Source organism: Cyprinus carpio, chromosome B11 (assembly GCF_018340385.1).
Source record: "Cyprinus carpio isolate SPL01 chromosome B11, ASM1834038v1, whole genome shotgun sequence".
Classification (NCBI taxonomy): domain Eukaryota; kingdom Metazoa; phylum Chordata; class Actinopteri; order Cypriniformes; family Cyprinidae; genus Cyprinus; species Cyprinus carpio.
Genome location: NC_056607.1, coordinates 3,539,715 through 3,563,915, shown reverse-complemented (window position 1 = coordinate 3,563,915; position 24,201 = coordinate 3,539,715). Strand labels below are relative to the sequence as shown.

General features: G+C 37.3%; 1 pseudogene; it reads right to left on the bottom strand.

Annotated features, from left to right (window-relative positions):
* The window catches only part of LOC109098807, a 99,778-nt pseudogene that overhangs the window by 26,105 nt on the left and 49,472 nt on the right, over positions 1–24,201 (bottom strand).

Below are 24,201 nucleotides of genomic sequence, written 5' to 3'. Positions count from 1 at the left end.
ACATATGTTCAGCAGTATGTTCGCATCAATGTTCAGATCTTTTTCTGACAATGAGAGCATTTCTATCTCCATAGTGACAGGAACAATTGGATCTTATATGTTCTTATTATCACTGGAAATGATACTAATGACCGTATATGAGTGAGTTCGCACGTGGGCTGGAGCGTACCATTACGACTGTTGAGTTTCACCGTATTGGAAGACAATTGGATAGAAATACCACTCCTGCCGCTCTGGGGAAACCTGAAATCTTGAACCTGCCCATCTGTGCTCAGCACGTAAACATCCAGAACTGCGGAGAGAAATCAGATGTTTCACAATGTTAGTTCACCAAGCGGAAATAGAGGGGGAAAAAAATAATGGGGTGAATTCACTGAGAATGAATTGCGGTTTATTTGCATGCATATCTAGTGTTGTTCAGTTCACTACAGGAATTATGTAAATCAGTTAGCGGTGAAAACGCACCCACAAAAACTGTGCCGAACGCAATTTGCATAACGTTATTCTGAAGTTTTAGTTGCTAGGCTGTAGTGGATGTAACAGACCACAGCGATATGGCTTACTTTACTAGCAGTTTTTTTTTTTAAAACAGTGCATTTGTCTACACTACAACTCTGGATACAACAAATAATCTGTCATGATTTCAAGTTTTCACCTGTAAATAAGTTTTCTAAATAAGAGGCAATATATAATAAGCCTTATTTATATAGAATTTTTTTTATATATATGTTTGCACAAAACACAAAAATGTTTAGAGAATTCACACCATAACCTGTTAGGCCAAAAATCAAATGTTGATTCATTGGTTTTTGGACTTTGTATTATCAATGCTGTGCAAAATATAAAAGTGTATACAGGAAAGTATATGTATTAGTCCATGTAACTGGTCAAAATTTCTTTATTCACTATTTTTAATCACGTTTTTGCCTTCCCTTCATTTTTAAAAGGTCCTGCGGTGTGGCAAATGAATGGAGTAGAAATATTCCATGTAGAGTCTCAATTAATATGAGGTCGTAAAAGCTGCATGCATAACAGTAAGAAAAGAATTAGGAAAAATGCTGTTTAAAATAGTATAAGACGGAGTTAGCATGCCACGCTGCAGGACATGTCAACTCCCAAAAAAGTATTTCATGTCAACCAGCCATGTGTTAGTGGCCACTGTTATTATAATTTCACAGCTGAAGCATATTTGCAAACTCAAACTGATCAGCTGCAAAATAAACTGTTTACGGTGTCACTTCCATTCGTTTTGCGCAACGCTCGTACTCACTTATATTACTGGCTGGTACTTTCACGATGGCCGGTTCCATTAAATTGTCAGCAAGGACAAAGGCTCCTTCCTCCAGGGTGTCCAGTAACATAGTTGCGGCGTGCGTCTGCTCTGTGGTATTCATATCTCGCCACGATTTCAGAGCCTCCGGTCTGAGGAGGTTGTCGACTGTATCCACGATAGCCTATAGTCCAATGAGACGCTTGTGTCAGCACTAACCACTGTAGTAAGGTCAAATGTCAAAGCCTTGACTTTATCAGCAGCTGTTTGCCCGTGCCCAAATGAAAGCAAACATGCACACTTTGTTTTAGGTTGTTATCAGGTGACACACATAAAAACAGGCTGCAGAAATGAGCCCGACATGCTCTGTCTGTCTCAAGAGTGCAGTATTGAATGTCAAAGGCTCTTCAAGCACGTAAACGGACATATATGAGGTAAAGAAAGACAGCCGGTCGTGATGCCTTATAAATGCAAAGATAAAGACACCATTGTTCTGTGTCATCAGAACTGAAGGCGTCTCTAGATCTTAATTATATGATGCACAAAATTGAAATGGAAAATATAAAATAGCCACCTGTTAACACTGTCAGAGAATTTTCAAAAATGCAGTAGGTTTCTACAAAGGGATGTTATGTTTGAGATTAACTCTAAAGTCCGGTTTCTAGCAATGAACATTTTGGAATTTTTTTACCTCACAATCTTACACTCTCATACTATTTAAACAGAGCTTCTGTGTGAGAGAAATATCAAAAGGTTAAGCACATACACACACACACACACACACACACACCACCACCACCAGACTAAAATATCGATACATACTTGTCGCCTCCTTTGATAATTATTGTTCATCCGATTGGTTTTGCAGCTCTGACTCATACAAGCTCTAATTTCCTACATTTTTATGGTCATTTTTAACTACTCTCAATGCTAAATCGTTTTTGCTCCTACACACCAATACATATTAAAAGATGATATATGCATCTTCACAGTCTAGGGTTTCACATTCGCTGATTTATTTTACACTGATTTGCCTTTCCGAAACAGAATCCTGCCTTTCATGTGATCTCTGCATAATCTCTCCTGTCATACTTACATTTTTCAGTTTTGCTAGGTCTAAGTAAATTTTTTAGCAGTTGAAAATGCTGTGGAAAAACCAATGCAGCAATCAATATATTTCAAGCACCACAAATTGACATCTACCCTTTACAACCAATAAGAACATGCACTGCCAACCTGCAACTCAAGCACATCAACATATATTAACACATGACTTTAAAAATAAAGAAACTGAAAAAAACAGACCATTAACAAACACATAAAAGGTATGAACTGGGCATAAAAATTGCAGCCACACAATTTCCAATCCACTGAAATATTGAACCTCCGGGACTGAGGACACAGGCGGAGTGAAATGCTGTGGCGACAGTGAGAATGAAAGGACACAGGACCATGCTGAGAAACAATAGCAGGAAAAGAAGAAGAGAAAGTACAGAAACAAGTGTAGAGCATAGTAGCGTAGCACAGATATACCTTCATATACGCCCTGCACGTCCTTTCTCGCTTTTGAAGCTTTTTCATTTGAGAGAGGACACACACAAGAACAAAAACAGACCAAAGAAAGACAGTTAGAAAGGTTGATGGTGTACTAATGGGTTCTCCAATCCACAAGCACTTCAGAAACACAGTATAGCAGTCAGATCTGCTATGATGAAATCATGTAACGGATGAATGTAGGGTGTACAGAGTGGCCTTGCTTTCAGAACAACAATTTAGTCTAGCGATTTCAAAGCCCTCAGGTGCTCTTTCGAGTAAAAATAGAATCAGTAGCTCATTACCATCTAAAATATGCAACTGAAACATATGCAAAACAATATTCAGATGCAGACTGCCTAAATCAATGTGTGGTTTACCTCTATAGGATCAGGATCAGGGTTGGACAGTAAACTAAGAGAAGGGCTTGTGTTGGAGATTAGGTGTAAGGGTGTGGTTTACGAATAAAGGTTAAGATTAAGATTTATGGTAAGAGATTGGGTGCTGGGATAGGTTCTAAAGCGGGGGTGTTCAATCCTGCTCCTGGAGGGCCACTGTCCTGCAGAGTTTAGTTCCAACCACAATTAAACTTACCTGAGCAATCTAATCAAGGTCTTAGGCATACTACAAACCTCCAAGCAGTGTGTAAACTCTGCAGGACAGTGGCCCTCCAGAACTGATTTTGGACAACCCTGGGCTAAAGGTTGGGGTTCAGATTAGATGAAGGAGTTTAGGGTCAGGAAAAAAGATTAGGTGTACAGGTGAGGTTTAGGAATAATGGTTAAGAATTGGGTTTTTGAGGTGAAAAGTAAAGTTTAGGCTTAGTATTTTAGCTAACACTTTAGTAGAGGGACAATTCTCACTATTAACTAGTTGCCTATTAGCATGCCTATTATTGACACATTGGCTGTTTATTAGTGCTTATAAAGGACATATTCTGCATGACCATATTCTACATCCCTAATCCTACCTAATACTTAAACTTGCCTTGCTAACTATTAATAAGCAGAAAATTGGGAGTTTATTGAGGCAAAATCCATAGTCAATGGTTTGTTATTGGCAAGAATTGGACCTTAAAAATAAAGTGTGACTATATTTTAAAAATGGATGCTAGTGTTGGAGTTATGATTTATCATAGGAAAGAGGCTGGGGTAATGGTTAAAATCGGAAATAGGGTTTAGGGCCATTGTTCACTGAAGGAGTGTGGAGTCAAGATAAATAAATCTTTGATTTACAATTTAAAGTTTGGTATTAAGGTTTAGAGTAATAGCTTATAGGATGCTGGTCCAGGAACATGTCCTGTTCATGTAAATTACACTGGCTGATGTCCATGTGGCTTCATGAGACCAATGCCATTCTTGCTTTAGTGCACTGGGGGATCCAAACTTTTTGCAATCAGGCCTGTGTGCCTTCAGTCCCTTCCACTGGCCTGTAACTACAATAAAAATTTGAAAGAAAGGCTTCACTCATAGTGAGTACAGCCTGTGCTCCAGCCATTTGATATCCACCCACTTCTTTGACTTTAATGAATGAAACACACAAAAAGCCATACAGACGACACAATAGCCAATAAAGAGGTTTCTGTCTTAGTATTTAACAAAATTAATGTTACTTCAAGCACTTTGAATATGCTATCCAAGCTCATTGACTTAAAGGGTTAGTTCACTAAAAAAATGAAGATTCTGTTCTCACCCTCATGTAGTTCCAAAAAACACCCTAAAAGTAAAATGTATGTATCAAACAGTTTAAACCAAGCCTTCTGAAGGAACAAGCTCACTTTTTATGATGAACGGATTTAATTTAGACTTTTAGTCACATTTAAACACCGATCAACTTGCATGCATACACTGTAAAACATAATCACGTAACATAAAAATAATAATAATAACAATAATAAACAAAAGCTCAAACTTCCTTGCTTGATGTGCAAGAACCAATGAAGTTTGTTCTTGTATGTGAAGCATGCTGAGCTGTCTTTGTCCATATTAGATGTCCTTTGTTTTATGTGTGTTGAGCAGTGCTTACATTTGGATAAAAGCCTAAATTAAACCTGTTCAACATAGTGTGTCCCCTCAGAAAATTGTGATTAAACTACTCAATTAATACTTTTACAATGGAAAACCTTTTGAAGCTTAGGTTGAATGGACTTTCAATGGAAGGACAGATTTCTCTCAGGTAGCATTACAAATATGTGTATTTGTACACAAAAGTCTTATGGGTTTCATAAGTGAATGATGACAGAATTTTACAATTTGGTTGAACTATGTCTTTAACAACTAATATTCAGTCCCAGTAGCCTTAGAACATGCTGAATAGAGCCATATATCTTTAAAGCTCATGTTCGGTGAATGTATGCCCTCAAGATTCCTAATGGTTGAAGGAAATGTTACATAACGGCCAGTTGTAACCAGAAGAGTTAGTGTGCAGTTAAGCTCATAAAGAAGTCTCTCATATGTATTTTAAATGCAATGCATAGGTTTTATATAAATGCAGCTAATCATTTTTGTAGACTGAAAACTGGCTTCATTCTTCTCCTTGTGACCTATTTTTCAGAAAGTGTCTGCACTGTTATTTGCATACTTGTAAAATGCATTATAATATGTACAATTCTGGTGATGTGAAAGTATGAGAGTGCAAGACAGTGCGCTAATATTGGGACATATCACCATGTTGTTGTGATACTGTATCACAGGCTGCTTTGTCACATACAAATTATATTTCGTGCCAACTTTGTCATACATTCATGCATTTAAAAACTGTTGTGGCAGCTTCAACCTTATTATCACTATTATAAAACTAAAAGTCCTCATCTGTTGCACAATATTACCCAAAAATGCATGTACGGATGCACACCAGACAAAGTATGTAATTTAAGCATGTGTCGGGAAACACTAATTCTGATCAAGCATACCACTTTTCATGGATAGTAGGCAAAACCCACTGAGTGATTCACTTCAGTCTTTGCATTTATACTTTTTTCAATTCTCTAAAAGCACAATGGGGTGTAACACAATGAGTTTAACAGTCTTTTTGAAGCAAGTGTCCTTTAAGCAAAGTGCCTCTGAAACGTCCACGACATGCTGCTGCTTATTAAAAAATCATGTTGAGAATGAAATCCTGTTAATACCTTATTGAAGCTGCGGCCGGTGGAGTCTTTCTCGCTGGGTCGCAGTTCCTGTAACTGAGCGTCTAGAATATCCACCAGCTGCTCCATGAGCCTCATGGTAGAGCTAATGTCACCGGCAAAGATGGCTCCTTTGGTATGTTTGGCCAGCTCGTTCGCCAGGTTGGCTGCGTTTTCCCCACTCCGGATCTGAGAGATTACACAAATTAACCTCACAGCATGGCTCTGAAAAATATCATTTTGTATCTACGAGGCTCTTGACTCCCATTATGACATCATCACGCTGAGTCAGCAACAGCCCCCGCGAGCAATTACAGCTATCATTAGAAACTGGTAACACTTTGGAAGAGCATTTGGAAACACTTCCTGGGTTTCAATGGCTGAAGCATTTCTGCTACTTTAGTTCATTTTTGTGGGTGTACGGTAGGAAGTTTGGTGTCCCATTGTGCACATCCATTCTATTTACTGGAAGCATCTCACTTTAACACAAAAGTGCACACACGGATCAATCTGCAAGTTCCCTGTTGGATGTTTGAAGGCTGTGTGTCTTCCTCTTAACAAGTGATAACAGAAAGAATGAGCTCCAAAATATGCCACCGGAGAGTATTTTATTTTTATGATGTTATGCTCTAAAGACTGTCACATTTTTTTTTGCTCCTTGTTCTGCGAGGACAGATATATTCTGGAACTACAAACCTTTTGTGCAACTTGATTCACCCAGTGGGATGTGCAGTTGCTCAGATCTGGGCCTTTTGGGTTCCAGGTCCCAGTGGAGAGAACACACAAGTAGGAGGCAGTGCCTGTTTAAATAAAGATAAAATCATCATCATCATTATTATTAGCCACATTAGTACGTGTAATCTTTTATAAATAAATACGAAATGGATTGTCTGTCATAAAATGAGAGCCAGTGAGTGATCTGACTCCAGTCTGTGGTTCCAGCACAATTTATTAATGTTCTTTATTTAATTATTTATTTGTCAAGATACTGGACTGTTTACTGTTTTCTTTTCTTGATGTTTTGTACTCATCTCATTTTAAAATGTTTAATTGTATGCATCAATGCTGTGTGTCTTTGTTATACATGTTACATGTACTTACTATAGTAACATCAATATGCATAATTATGCATAATTACATTCAACTAACCCTAAAGGAAACCCATTTCCTAACCATAACCATACAGTAAGTATATGTAGTTAACAGTGTTGGGTTGGTTATTTTGGAAATGTAATAATGTTACAGATCACAAGTTACCCTATTTAAGATATAATAAGTAGTGTAACTTTTATTAAAGTAATGTAACTGATTACATTTGTCTACTTTTTGATTACTTTTCTACATTTCTAATGTTTCGAACTGTTAATGATTTTGAAAGCAGGTTAACCTCACAGTCATACTCAACACTGATTACTATCAGACTTTCAAAAGCATTCACTTGAATTAAGATTGTAAGAATTGAATTTTAAAGCATAGCCACCACAAAATTGTGATTTTAGCACCTTTAGCACCAGACTTTAGCACCTCTTTTTACTTTGATATCATTCTGATGTTAAATACAGATTTAACTCATTACAAGCTATGATGCTTTTTGAAATCAAATCTTTGCATAGCTATGATAGGAAACACTGGCAACAATGCCTTGGAAAAAAACAAATAATCTTAAAAAAAAAGAAAAAAAAGACAAAAGCAAAAACATAAACCCAAATAGGAAATAAAACTTTTATCGAATAAGCATGTGTCCTATTCTCTGTTCTAAACTCCTGAAACATTGGTGTCTTATATTTTAAATCAATATTTTAATCAATTAAATCTGTGTTTGGGTGTTTGTAAAAAAAAAACAACAACAACAAAAAAAAAAAAAAAACAAACAAACAAAAAAAAAACCTTTTTGTAATCATAAACCTTTTCATAAGTAACTGTAATTTAATTACACTTTTTTTTTCTCAGTAACTAACTGATTAGAATTACATTTATTTATTGTAATTCCGTTACATGGAACCAACATTGATAGTTATTTAACTTTACTCAGTACTTAAATATATTATTACACTGTCACAAAATAAAGTGTAACCAATATTTGTTATGGCAATAAAGCACCAATAAATATATTTAGGATCTTAGAAGTCCAAGAGCAAAAAAAGGACTGTCTGACGACTTACCAAATAAATGCATAAATTGGCATAAATAAATGTTAATTATTATTAACAAATTATTTATTCTTATAAGTAAACACCTTTGCTAACAAGATTACAACGCATGGCCTCTCATGGATTTATTGCTTCATTCAAATGGTCGATCCTAAGAGAATAGACACATTTCTCTTTGCCAAGAGGCCAAATGCATATTAGCTTGTGTGTGACTGATAGCAATTCAAAGAGCCCTGAGTGGAAAACTGCAGCGTGTCACACTTCAACAGGTACATGCACCCACCTCGAGTTCCTTTGGGGCAGGGTCGTTCCACCAGCATGCCCCTCTGCGTCTGCGGCCACAGTATGTCTCTAAGCTCTACGCTCTCGCAGAAGCGCTCAGGTGGAGGAAAAGACTCCAGTGAGGGAGGCGTGGTGGTTTGGGGAAGTACAGCTGGTGATTTGGGGGTTTTATTAACAGCTCTGGTCCCTGTAGTGGTAACAGTAGTCACCTGACCTCTCGGTTGAGTAGTGGTTGTTGTAGTGGTTGTTGGTTTTAGTAACTTGGGTGTTGTGGATGCCTCTGAGATAGGTGGTGCTAAAAAGAATAATAGGCAAAATTAGTTGTTGCACAAATTCTGTTTGGTTTCTGTTATCAAGCTCGTATAGTGCTTAATAAAGGAGAATAATTATGAAGTAAAAAGTATTCAGCTCGCACACAAGACCTCAAGCTCTATTATACTGCATCTCAAAAGCTTATTAAAGAGCTGAATCGCACCGTTTTTGAACATATATTTTCTCTCAGCCTCAGTTTCTTTGTTCCTGTGTCTATATTTCATAATCTTAATATATAACTAACGTAATTCCTTAAGGCAAGAAAAATATGGTACATATATCAGTGTAAACTGAACAAATATTGCAGGCCACACTTTACACCGGAAAATATGCGTGTCTTATTTCCAAAACGTAATTACGTTTTTTTCCTAGCTAGGAAGTTACATAATGATAATCAGAAGGAGATTCATACGTGAAGGGGTTTGAGTCCTAGATAACTCAAACTTCTTTGCAGTTTGTACTGGTTCTTCCTGTACAGGGTAAAAGTGATATACCTGACCTCCTACCTCCAACCACAAATACTGATAAACCTACTTTCACCAGCTAACCAGATTGAATGCACGGCAGCGTGCAGCCAAGAAACCCACTGATGAAGCGGCCCATAGAAGTGTGAGAGATTTTAGCGCAGTATGGGTGTGAGAGCACCTCCATGTATGTTTGTGAGGTGGAAAAGACCGATCGAGTGAAAGAAAAGGCTTTCTTCTTGAGGTTAGATGTGACCTACTGTGAATTAGTGTCAACTGACCAGCCAGAGCTCTGGTTCAGATAAAAACTGAGCAAAAAGAGCTGCAACGCCTTTTCCTGCAGACCCCGATCTTTACAGATTTCATCCATGTGTGCAAGTTTTGACACGGTTGGCATGACTGGTGTGCCATTATTGGCTTTTCACTCCCAGATTCTGGCTGTTTGTCATGATGGCTCTAAAACAAGCTTTAGCTCAATGTTCCAGAATTAAACCACAGATGAGAGAAGCCTGTTAAAGTCAACAGGAAACCACATTCGCAAACCATTCTACTATAACTGTAGCCTAAAAATAATGCTTCAGAAAACTATTTGTCTATTGTGTAACATTATCCAAATGCCACAAGCTTAGGTTACGTGAGCTGAAAAAGGAAAATCATTCACGCGGTATAATATATATATTGTATATATATATAGAGAGAGAGAGAGAGTACAAAAATGAAAACCAGTGTCCATTCCAAAAGTGGACATTGTGTAAATAACTTAAATAACTAAATAAATAACTCCACAGTGTCTTTTAGCAATCCATCGCTCAGAGAGACAGAGAGAAAAAATCTGAGCAACACACAAGGAAGTTAAAAGTGCTAAAGAGACCATTTCATAAGGAAAGAAAATAAATAAATAAAATCTTTAGAAAACCACTTTGCCATGGTACAGATGGTACTTTGTTGCAAAGTACTTTCCTTACACCATGGTACTGAATGAAAAACATATTTATGTACCGTGGTATTTGCATGGTATTATGACACATCAAAATAATGGAATTTGTCCAAAAAACCATAGTATTACCATAACAATATACGCTGGAAAATAAACAAACAAACAAAAAAAACCCATCATCCTACTACCATGGCACTTTTGTGAAAGATGTGTTTTCAAACTTTGACACTATTGTCCTTTGTGCTTTATGTATAATTTGGTGTGGTGTCGATTATGGATTGTGATCCTTCAAAACTGAACATGCGGGCGGTAAATGGATACTTACTCAGCTGTCTCATAGCACCTAGGTGTCTGTTATTATTTTACAGAATGCCTTTGAAATCTGATTTATGGGCAGAAGTATTAATTTTCTCTTTGTTGTAACAAAGGCAGTTTCTCTTAAGATAAGTACGTCTGTAGTGCTGTAATGAAAATGTGTCTGACTCACATTAAGGCTCAAAGGAACCTTCAGTTCAATGTCAAAAAAAGAAGAAATATTACCTTCGCAACAGAGAACAATTTCAAACTAAATATTGAAATGAAGTTGTGGCGATAACCACCAAAGTACTAGTTCCAACATGGTGGAGAATTTCCAGTGACTTTTACTGTTTTTACATCGAGCTAATCATGATTCATTTAGAAACATTTCCCTCACATTTCTATGTTTATTAAGCCACTTTCTTTATAGGGGTTATTTGGCTCGCCCTCAAATACAGGCAAAACAAGACAACACACACACACATAGCTTGGATGTAATAGGACAACCCAGGCTCATTGAAAATACGTGCTTGTGAAAACGTTTCTGCAACACCAATATTATGTATCTTATTGGACATGTTGTGGCAGTTTTAAAGTGAAAAGTCCAGTAAGCGGTGCAAAAAAAATGGCCACATTTTTATTATTCCAGTATTGCGGTGGTTCTGAATTCAAATGTCTGGGGACTCTCTATACCAAACCCAACCCCTAACTTACCCGATAGTGTTAAACAAAAGCAGAAGTCATATAAAAATGCATTTGCTGATGCCACTGTGCTATTTATTTATTTATTTATTTTTAACCGTAGTTTCACAGGATTGTACCTGTCGCGTGAGCTACCGAGCAAACCTGCTAAATTAGAATACCCTTACATATGAAGCTGTATATGTGACACATTCAAAAATATCAGTTTTCAAATCTCTCAGGGTGTTAAAATTGTCATAACATATTGTGCAAGTAACTGTGCAAAAATTAGGCTTTCGTAATGGAAACTCTGGCCATGTAAATCATAATTTTTGTGAAAAGGAATAAAAGTTGTCAGAGTTCTACTGCCTCTAGTGTTCATATTAACTGGAAACAGTAGCAATTCATACATATATTACTCTAAAATGATTACTTTATAGGAACCCTTATTTTACCAGCAGCATTTTCATACTGGAATTTACTTTGAATACAAGAACTCCAAAAACTAAAAGGTTGTTGCCATGCAGACTTACTAGACCATCTCATTGTAGCTTTTAATGCTGAGAAGTAGTCTAGCCATAGAGGGAGCGGTCTAAGAAGGACACAGCCTCCCTAAGATGCATCCCTCCAATTGAGAAGCACCCTAAATGAGAGCTGACTGGGGGAGGGGCTAAATTTGATTTTCTAGGGAGGGTGCTAAATGTGGGAGGGGTGATTACGAGAATAAATGGTTAGGCTGGGGGAGGGGCTAAAAATGTCACAAAGAGGAAAAGATTGAGACGTGTGGGCAAAGGGAGAAGGTGGCAATTTGCATCTAATAATTATGTATATATATATTAATTCAAGGGAGGTCTTTAATAAAAATAGAAGCCACTGAGCAATCTCTCCAAGTGGCAGTAGAAGCGAGACTAAAATAAAGCCAAATCCATTAGTGGTCTTCTGAACACAAAACAGTATTTTTTTCTTTTTTCTTTTTCAGGCAGGAGCAGAGAAGTCTCTGCATACATTTTGCTAACCATCAGCAGTGTAATATCACATGGCAATTATCACAATCAGTGTCAAACTAATTCCATTAATGATGAGCAAAAATGAGATTAAGTGGCAAGCAGCGTAATGTGTGTTTTCCACCCCGATTCAGATGGCAAATATAAATGCTGTCTGTCTCCTCCACATCAAGATGATTCCCCATTATGAAAGATGATTCCAGTATCAATATGCTGCTGGTTTTAATCATTTTCTCTTTCAGCAAACGGCGCATATGATGCTATTGAGGATCTTTATGAGATGTCATCCTAATATGTCGTGCCAGCATTCCACATGAAGGAACAATCTATCAAGCCAGCAAACAAGCAAGTATTCTGGCAGGTATGTGGTATAGAGTCCACTAATACATTACATTTTGTTTACACCTGGTATTAAGTAGTGTTTTGAGTAACAAGTGATCAGGTGAGACACATCGCTGTTTAAACTTGGTAGTAAAATGAATCTCAAATGAATTCTTACTTGCATCAAAACAAGGAAAAGTCTTGGTTATTTTAGTGGGGTATCTGTATTAACAGGACTTTGAATGTTAACTGTCTCTGTGTCTAAAACAAAAAAACAAAAAGTTATAGTAGAGTAAAAAAGTAGTAAATAAATATTAAACGAGCTGGTACCCATTGTGGCATACATTTTTATACTTAGTTGTATACATTTTGTTCAATATTTATTACCAGAAAACACTGAATCAGGTTTTAAACTTCACATTTCATAGAAGATAAACAGAAAATAAAATGCCACATATAATATTTAGTTTGATCCCTTGAGATTCCCGATAAACATTTTCTGAAGGTTAAAATTCCTCTTTTGAATTCCCCTTTTGTTTAAAATTTTATATTCAATAAAATGATTTAGAATTTCTTGAAAAACTGTTTTAGGCCTGTTTATGTCTGTGATGTTGTTCAATGTCTCCAGTCAGTCAAAATTTAAAGGACCAGAGAAACATACAGTAGGTCACCTTGAAGTTGAGCGCTATGGGTAGTTAAAAAAAAAAAAAAAAAACACACACACACACTTAATACTGACCTACTGCAGTCATTGATGCAGTTACAGATGTGATATTGGAGTATTTCTGGTCATTTGATTTGCACCAATCCCCTAACAATTAATCTCGTAATCGCTCCATCCCTGAAGAGGAGATGTTTTTGTTGCCCTCTGACTTAAAGGGGATGGATTTCTTCCTATAAAGGCAGGGGCTTATCATCTCGTACATACTCTAGTGGTTCGTTGAAGCAGTGTCTCAAAATCAAGGTAATTTCACAGCTATCAAAGTAAAGTGGAGCAAACATCAACTCTGCAGAGCACAACTCTGACGGCTGTGTGAGTGAGCTGATTATTGAGATGATGAGATAATCACCACATCTAAAACAGAGAAAACACATCAGTATACAAATGATGGCAGATTAGATTCAAGTAGGGGGTATCGTTCAACTCGCGCACTGCACAGGAGCTAATGCTAGTGAAATTAGCATGTTTTTGTCCTTCATCAGCACTGATTGTAGAGCTAATTACTTCCTTTACACGCGGCTAAAAGAGAGGCAGAACATACATGGGCACATTCAATCAGCCACATCGTACAAGTGTGAACCACAAGTGGATACATTGTGGTAACAATGTGATAACATTTCCTTAATGAAAGATTTGAACCCTCCGAGGTAACACCCCAGAGAAATGTTCAATGAATTTTAGATCTGAGCCCTAATACTTTGCATCTGAAGTGATATTGAGTTGATATTTCTTACTTAATTGCTTGCTTGTGCAGGGATGAATTTGCTCGATGGTTTTAATTCAGTGGCAGTAATCGCTTCAGGCTACAGGAAAGCTGCTAGCACATGCTAAGAATGACTCAGATGATTATATCCTGAGTTCAGAAATAAGTCTGATATAATAAGTAGTGCCGATAGTAATGTGATTATGAATGTCATACACAGCCTTCAGAGAGGTGTTTTGGCTCTGTTCCAAAAGCTAGTGAGCTGCTTAGGCACCTTTTAAAGCAGCATAATAAGAGAAACGGAACCTCATTGAAACCTCCAGTGAATGATTTGCGAGGAACACAAAATAGTATTCTTCATGTGAAGTGCACAGACACAAATTACAATTGATTTCAATATGGTGAGCAGTTAGCATGTTGCTAAGGTACACTGTGATGAACATATGCTTCTCAGCAATTAATGCAATATACATGGTAGGAAAAAAATGATTTGAAAAATGGAAAAGGTACTGGTAATTGTCTGCCAGGACATTATCCATTTTCTGGACATTTCCTTTTAACCCAATGCAATGCGTAATTTAAAATAAGGGAAAATCGCCTGTGAAAAATGAATGGTTCATTAAGCCCCGTTGTTATATATTCTTCTTAGCTTGTATGCATATTTTAAATGTACTAAATTAAAATTTTTCTCTTGATTCGTACTTTATCTTGGATGAATTTGGCAAGTTAAAAAAGGTTGCAGCCTTCATATCAGAAGCACACATATGATGGTTGGTTATAATATAACTGGTAGCCTTTGAGGTGCTTTTGAATGCTATAAGCAGGCCACAAAAACTTTTTTAACTTACAAACTGCTATCTTGTAATTTAGCGGATGCTTTTATCCAAAACAACTTTATCTAAAGTGCACTCATTAGGGGTACAGTTTCAAGACGACCCTGGGTACAGTTACTCTGCTCAGTGTCTGCACAAGCAGATTCATGACTAAGGTGGACACCGCTGGGTCTCCGCAGAAGAAAGACACTCGTATTTTCAATTCTTAAGCCCCACTAATCTGCGTAAAATTGTTTGACCTCTACACTTAGCCAAGTTTTTCTGGAGTAATGCAAGAGTCTCGGCTCCTAGGCTGAGCTGGGATTATGGTAATTACGGTTATTATTTTTTCAATGTAAAGATGATCTGACACATAGTATGGCCATCCTGTCCTAGCTCTTGACAGCTAAATTAAAAACAGGCTACGCTGACGTGACCTTCGGGACTGATCCGGTCTCAGCGGAGAGCCGTCTCTCAGCACAGACACATTGAGAGGCCTTCGAGCAAAAGTGTGAGTTGTTTGTTTTGAGGCGCTTGAGATCTACTCTTTTGGGGGTGATCCACCACTGCCGCAAGGCTGCCTACGTACCTGTCCAGACAGGTAACCCTCTACCAATGAGGGAAGCGGTGCCTTTCTCAGTGGGGCAGTGGGAGGGAGTTTAGCCTCAAGAGTCTAAACGCTAGGGAGGAATGGCTCTGTCTTTTGAAACCTCGAGGGATGCGTCTCTTATTATATGCTAACAACGCCTATGATGTTGTTTACTGCCAAGACCCACCACTCCACTCTAAGATGTTGCTTGCACTCGAGAAAGGTTTCCGGAATACATCAAGCACATATTAAATCTGAAATTAAAAATCAGTCATCCGTGACATTTGACACACAGACTCGGGAGCCAGAGGAATACCAACTCAGTGGCTGAAATCTCGCGACCACTTAAACAGATATCCAGAGGGACTCTGTGTGTATATGTGTGTGTGGCTAGACTTGGGATTGGAGATGAAGCTTACCGTGAGCTGGATCAGGTGGACCAAACACCAGATTGTACCGCAGGATGTAGAAGTTATTCCACACGTACAGCTGGTTGTCTCGCGGGTTGTATTCCACAGCGGCGATGTACTGGTACTGGTTGGGGAAGTGGATGTCGACGTATTCACCTCGGTTCAGTTTGGTGTTGTACATGTAGTCGATGAGGCTCTTACTGACTTCACTCTCGTTGTCTTCATACGTGGATCGGACCACATACAGAACCCCACAGATCATGAAAGCGTTGGAGGCCGATCGCTTGTCATAGGTGGTCTCCCAGGTGGCTTCGAAACGCAGGGTGTAGGGGTTGAGCTGACTGATCACCATCATGCCGTTGTTTTGCTCGGTGGCGTAGATCACCCAAAGGCCGTTTTCGTCAACTGCCAAGTCGATGTCTGTTTTCCCGCCCCACTTGTACGGTGAGGTGTCATGATAATTGGCGTTATTTATAATTGCCTCCCCACTTTTAATTCTGGTCCGAAGGTCAAATTTGACAATGTTACGTGTCCTTTCCTTGTTAAAAAACACAGCGCCGTCGTATACCACAAATCCCGTGCCATCGACCCGATGGGGGAGTTTGTACGTCGTGGTCTGTCGGGAGTTTTGAAAGTCATCGAGTGAGTTATACTCAATGAGTGTGTCTGTTCTGTAAGGGGTCCAGGGCATGAAATAAACCTTGTCCCCTGCCTGGAGAGGGTCTTTGCACCACGACCCCGCTTGTTGCTCCGCCTCATATAGAAACGACGGATCTCCAACCGCTTTCAGAGTTCCGGGACAAACAAAAACTAGTGATGAGAAGAACAGAGCAGAGAACAGTCAAACGTAAGCGAACGCAGCTCACGCTAGTTGAAAGCAGAGGGCAAAGTGCCGTCTGACTCTACATCACTCTGATAACTGGGTAGTCGGTGAAGACAGAAACACACACTAAGAAGTCTAACAGCTACCCACATTCACAAGCAGTAAAAGGTGCGAAGAATCTGCATCTGAAGGTTATTGAAGCTTAAAACGGAAGCAAAAACAGTTTTTATGTGTCCGTAAGCAAACAGTTTCGGCTCACTGCTGCTTGGACATACTGAAGGGGAGTGATGGAAAAATCAAACCACAACCAAACACAAAGGAAAAAAGGAAGGCATACGACAAATCTGCCCTGCAAATAAAAGCAGACAACTAAATAAGGCTTGAAGAGAAGAGCAGCATACAGGCAGTCTGTGTCCTGAGCCAAGTTTTTCCACAGTTTTTACGTCTTTCCTACGGGCCTAATGTTGCAATCATTTTACAGCATAAAGCATTTTTTTTTTCTTTTTAACAAAGACATGATAGTCAAACATGTAGAAAGGGTGAAGTGAGAGAGTGAGAGAGACATGTAGAGAGAGAAAGAGAGAGAGAGTCAGAGAGAAAGACAGAAAATTAGAAGAAGGGAAAGCCAGAAACAGTAGAGGTAGTGTAAGTCTATAGGAACCCTCTTACCCGAGCATGCTGGGAGTGTGGAGTGGGGCTGGGGTTCGAACAGGCAATAAAAGAGTGTGGAGGACAGGAAGAGGAGGGGGAAATGGGGCATTTGGACCTTCAGCATTACCGCTAACATTTAACTTGTGCTTTATCATTGTCTTTTAAAGCTTCCCTCCGATTGCCGCTCGTGCACTGACCTTTACTAAAATACAAGACTCTTTCTGCTACTGCCTGCTACCAGAACAGCAAGAGTGGGCACAGGAAGGTTTTACAACCACAAAAAAATAAATATATTCAAGAAAGAAAAACAAGGAGCTGATTGTGTCAGTGATTTACCTTTTTGCTCCACTTCTATTTTAAGCGTTGGAAGAGAGAATGAAAGGAGTGCAGGGGGAAAAAGAGATTAAAATGAATTAACCATCATGTCCATGATCACATGCAGTTAACATGTCATGAGGTTACGGGCATTATGCACAGAGCTACATCTGTCAGAGGAGGAAGAGAACGCAGTTAGACACCTTCAACACATGAAAGATAGCCAGGTTAAAGGGGGTTCTGTCACAGTACAAAAGGACAGCGTATGTGGCATTGAAGACGAATCAATCTGCTCTTGTCGAGGGAAAGCTGCGGGGAAATACACGGGCTGAATTCTAGATAGCGGCGTATAGATTTTCATAAGAACTCGGGGACATCGACCAGGGAAATCTGAATTCCAGGTGGACAGATGGTAAGTTGTGCTGGAGGGAAACTCAAAACCAGAAAAATAAAGCTGTCCCTCGACTCTACAGTTCCTCTCCAAGCACAGAGTCCTTGTCAGCCCTTCTAGGCTTTATACGAACACTTGAACAGTCCGTTATGGCGGTTTTAATTTCCAACACGTAAAGTTTGTAAAAATGTATTCTCACTTTTTAAGGCGACATGTTTTCATTTTTCGTTTAGTCCAGATCAGTGTGCCAGTGGGAGATTGGCGAGCTGGTGCTTTTTACTGTTGAAAAGCATGCGTCTGTCAGGTTACTTTAAGATTTCCTGATGAAAAAGAGCCATTTACTCGACCTCGTGTCATTCCAAATATTCATGATTTGCTTTCTTTTGTGGAACATACTTTTGAATAATATCATTGTTTTTCATGCAATTACAATAATGCTGTATGTTAACTTTGTTAACTTTATATTTCGGCCTGGTTCTCACACAAATCTATCAAAAGAATTGATATACTACTTTGAAATACTATTGAAATACTATTTATGGTGAACATTTGTCATATTAGAGTTTACGTCTTTCATTATAATTATAATGAAATGGGTAGTCAGAATATTCTTTAAAATTCAATTTTTCTACAGAATTCATATGGGATTGGAACCGTTTGGAATGACATAACAGTGAGTAAACAATGAATCTTTTATCTGTAATTTGCAAGTAAAGTTTTTGTTATTTGTTACTTTTTTGTGCCTGTTTCACTGAGTAACAGTCCAGTTTCACTTCAAAAATATACTGACAGTCTTGTCCATGGTTATTAGTAATTTTTATTATTAATGTGAATTCTGAGTAAATAGTGTATATGATGAATATAACTTTTTGTTTGTGCATGCAATTTCCAAACAATTTACTAGTCAATAAGGATATTTTGCTATTAAGGCACTTTTTTTCTTTTTTTTTTTTTAAGTGTCGCTTCTCAAGGAATTCTTATCGTCATGGGTTTGTACATACAACGGGCCAATACACTGTCCTTACATAATCCTTCCATAGCACCAGATAAAGATAAAGAGAGATAAATAGACAGACAGACAAAGAAAATCCAGACAGACATATAAACAGAATCTTGACAGTCTTCAGGAGTTTTATCTTATGAAGGCCATCTTCAGCATCATGTTAAATAATCCAAAACATGAACATTTCTGACAATTTAAAGCTACATTTCTCAGATTTATTTATTGTATTATTATGATTGATCTACTAATGGTGTCCCTTCTCTGGCCACAATGTCCATTAGACACTGAGCACTGTTTTCTTTTTTATGGAAGTCACCATTTTCTACAGGAGCTCTGCTTAGCATATGAATGAATCTCACGAAACCTGTCCAGAACAAGAAAATCAGATACAGAAGAAATAACGAAATAGAATTTGCAGAAAATAGTTTCTATTTGTTTGTAGGACCATTACCATTTTTATTTAAATTTATACTATTTATTTTAGACTATAAGTGTTGACATTGTAAGTTTACCATAATACAAAAAAAAAAATATAACAGTCATAATAGTATTTTTTATGCTGCCTTTATGCTGATTTAATAAAGAAATACTATGATAAAAAATATTGCATTCCAGTAATGGCAGCCTAATGAGATTCACCTTAGAGAATAATAATAATTTCTGGATGCATTACAGTAATAATAATTTTGGTGGGGAAATATGCCTAATTGTCCTGAAAATAATATTATAATACAAGAAAACCTTAATGGTCCATAAAATTGGTTTCAGTTTCTTTATGGAAATTATATTTTATAATTTAGTGTTTATTTGAATTTGGGTTGAATGTAGATTCTGGACATGTTTACAGATTCACCTATGCAGTGTTTCATTAGTTTGTACCCACAAACAGAATTTTAGGTTGTTGTTATAATAATAAGAGCAAAGGAAAATAGATAGATAGATAGATAGATAGATAGATAGAGAGAGAGAGAGAGAGAGAGAGAGAGAGAGAGAAGAGAGAGAGAGAGAGAGAGATAGATAGATAGATAGATAGATAGATAGATAGATAGATAGATAGATAGATAGATAGATAGATAGATAGAGAGAGAGAGAGAGAGAGAGAGAAGGGGAGAGAGAGAGAGAGAGGTTAATCCACATAGTTCCAGGTTACTAAAGAGGTAGGTTAAACTAATGAAATTATGGCGACATCCATCCACAGAGCAAATCATTTCTAGTTTAGTCAGCCAAAACAATCTGTACATATCTCAGAGTATGCAGTACACTTAATACCAGGACAAATCCTGTTCTCTGAGATACCGTCGGCCAAAGAACATCATGAACATTCCACTGTTGCAACCAAACAAAACCAAATAAGAAAAACACTTCCAGTCAAAAACCAGCATTCAGCAGCCTGAGGGTGACATGAGGGCTCTGGCGTCCTAGGGAGTCAAACTGTGATTAGTAAATACAACTGTTACGGACCGCCTGGAAATGCCTAGAGGAGGTAATGCAGAAACATTACGACAAAAAAAAAAAAACAACTCAAAAAACATATTCTGTAAAGGTGCTTGCATCAGAAAAGAAATGTGAACAATCACAGATATTCCTGGAGAAAGCTGAAAAACATGATAGTTCATGAAACAACAGCTTTTAAAATTTTGTGTGGGATTTCGACTTCAGTAACCCGTAGATACGGACGTAGATTAAACTAATGCACTAAAATCCAGCGGGCCTTTGTTATTTCGGGTTCGTGGTGGGAAATGTGCGGCAGAGGACCCCGTCTGGTATGTGAAGTCTCTGGAAACATTCTCTGAGAAGACGAGACAATTCAATCAGAGAATAATATTACTATCTAATTGTTTAATGGAGCAAAACAATCCATACTCTTAATGTAATGGGAAATCTGAGAATAGAAGTGAGGCGTTTGTTTGGAGTTTGTTCATGTTAGATCCATGTGCAGTCATTTGTCTTTTCTGACAGTCGTATAGCTGCGGTTTCTTACGAGCAAACACAATGATCAAGCACTAACGAAAAACATCTTTGGTCTGTTTATTAGTTTGGCATAACGCTGGCATATCTTTGCTTGGGCAAATCTTTTTTTTTTTTTTTTAAGGCCAAAGAAATCATGCTGGTCTGTCCCAGATATGTTGTCCCTATATAATGTTCCTGATAGATGAAAGACTGCTAAAAAGTAAGTTTTCACAGGAAAAAAAGCACATGGAAATGGTTTACATTTAACAGCTTTCATTTTAGTTTTTATGAAACAACGTCAACATTTAAAGGCAGCAAAAAGCATTTTGCACCCAGCTCTGTGCTCTACAATCACACCTGCACAGATTTCAGGATACAAATCAAACACTAAAAACTGTGCATCATTAGAATAAAGCATTGCATCATAAAATAAATAAATAAATAAATAAATAAAAAACCTTGAATAACAATTTCTTTCCTCTAGGAAATAGCACTGCTTGCAAGGCAGCAAACGAATAGTGTTTTAAGTTTTAAGCTTAGATTTGCCATGAATGAAATGCTGCATCAAAGACGCTTTGCTGTTTTGTCAGTGCTAATCTTATTTTTGTAAAAACGGCTATATATGTTTATTAGCAAGAAAGAAAAAAACAAATCAGAATTCAGTAGGTGAATAAATGCAAGAAAGAAGACTAATCACAATTCATCGTGCAAATGTTGTCAAAGCCTTCACTGTCATAAACTGCAGAATAATATATAATGCTGCCTTGCAAACACTGATATTGATAATACAGTGCCTATAAAAGTATTTGTTGTTGTTATTACTATTATTTTTTAGTTTCTTATTGTAGTAATATGATCTTTTTTTCTTATTTATTTATTTACTTATTTATTTCACTGTGGTCAAAATGTATTATATTTATTTTAACTGCATATTCACCCCTTCATGTAAGTGTACAAACTGAGTAATCCTGGTCTCATCCCACTATATAACCTTCTTGCACCTGGTTTAAGAATCTACCACATGCCTTCTGGCAAACTGCAGCCAAGATGTCATCTGATTTATTGTTATTATTATTATTATTATTTTTAAACAACAGTAGCTTTATCTTTGGCTCTCTCTCATAAACCTAGAGAAGCATCCAGGCAACAGTTGTTGTTGTATGCACAGTCTCCAATCTCGGCCAGGGAAGCCTGTAAATCATTGGTCTCTTGGTGGTCTCTCTCGCCAGTCTTGCACGGTCACTTGGTTTTTGAGGGCGGTCTAAGGTAGATTTACAGCTCTGCCATACTTTTCCATTTCTTAATTGTTGATTTAACTGTACACCAAGGGATATTCAATGACTTGAAAGTCTTCTTGTATCCATCCCCTGCCTTGTGCTTTTCAATTACAATTCACTTTCACTGCTTGGAGTCCGCAATTTTCTGCAATAATGACTCACCAGAAGTTGGACCTTGCAGATAGAGCTGTATTTATACTACAATCAACTGAAACCACTTAACTGCTCACAAGTGATCTATTTAACTTTCACCTTGAAAAAATGAATTGGCTGTGCCAGTGATGGTTTAGGTCTTTTTTTAGTCTTGTTTTACTTTTGACATTAAAACTGTCGATCAGTGGCAAAAAAAAGCTAAATTAAATCCATTATCAATGCTATAAAATAATGAAACCTGAAAATAAGCCTAGTGTACATGTTTTATAAACACTGTATTATCAAGGATAAAAACTGGATCCTGGAGAAATGCATTTTAAGGCACACTCATAAAGGTGTAACATAATAAATAAATATATATATATATATATATATATATATATATATATATATATATATATATATATATATATATATATATATATATATATATATATGTTTAAAAAGACGGCTTGTACTTACTGTAGGGAACACATTCATACTGGACTTCAAGGTACTTATATGTTCCTGGGCAGGGGTCAGGAAAAACATCTGGTCCAGTGATGACGATGCACTGCGTTCTGTTGTTACACCTGGACGGAGCGAGAGAAAGATACAAGAAATCAAATGAGTGAAATACACAAGGAAACTATCCACACAAGAGTTTAAAAGAATGCTCTGGATGTAGCAACAGAATTTGGGCTTGATACAATGGAAACATGCATTACAATGGAAAATCATTTTAAATCTCTACCTCTCTGCATGTTGTTACTGAAATGTTTTTTTTTTTTTTTTTTTTTTTTTTTTTTTTTAAGAAAATCATTTTCAATGGTAAAAAAATGCCTGTATTGAACCCTGAACATTGCTTTAGCTGTGAGGGCATCAAAGCGAGAGCAAGCATGCACACCGCTGATGGACGGACGGATGGTGGCCCGGAGCAGGAACCAGATAAAAGACGGCGGGAATTAGCGGAGCGGATAGATGCCAAAGTGGCCCTTTTCAACCCAACGACAAAGATAAACAGCCTCATCTCTGAGTGTTCATACCTGCCAGCACATGAGTTATACATCTGTATGAATCCCCCCTGAGGTCAGGCTGATTGTACCTATGATGGATTCATTTTCCCTATATGCCATTTCACTTGCAATGAACTAACCATCCCTCCACTGCCTGTTTAACAGGAAGTCATGCAGAAGGTGGTTTATGTGGGTTCTAGGAACTAAAATTAAGCACATCAATAAAAGATAAAGTGCAGAAATGATCTCATGGCTTACAGACACAGTGTACAGCGAGATGTTGGGAAAGTAGTGGTAGTATCGTCCATCAATCTGCGTCACATAGTTCCTGAGGTCTGCGTCTAAATTCTGCGTGAATTCATTTTAGAACTAAAAAGGTTTTAAAGCCTTAAAGTTTTTTTTTTTCTTTCACAAATACCTTTCTAGTTCTGTAAAAAACATCAGTGTTTCTAAAATAATAATAATAATAATAATAATAATAAAATGCTTATGCTTACCAATTTATTTGATGACAAATAAAGACATAAATACTGAGAAAATTATTAGAATTTAAAACAACAGCTTTTTATTTGAATACATTTTACATTGTAATTTATTCCTGTGATGGCAAAGCTATTCTTTCTTTTGTTATTTTAAAGTATCTTTTGTTGTTGTTGTTTTATTATTAAAAAAATGCAGCCTTGGCATTTAATGATCTTTCAAAACAAAACACAAACAAAACAAAACAAAACAAAACAAAACAAAACAAAACAAAACAAAACAAAACAAAACAAAACAAAACAAAACAAAAAACAACCACATAATATGTCTCAGTTTTCAAAGAACCATTTCTTTTATGTGGTTCTTTGGTGGGGTTTGGAGAGAAAAATCAAGGTTCTTAGCTGAAAAGAACCACTAAAGAGCCTTGAGGTGTTTGTCATATCTACAAACCAGAATATTATTGTGAATTTGAAACATGAAAGACATGCTGTGTAATCTCACAGTTTTTAAGGACAATGCAGGAAGATTGTCCTAACTTAGAGCAGCGATTCTC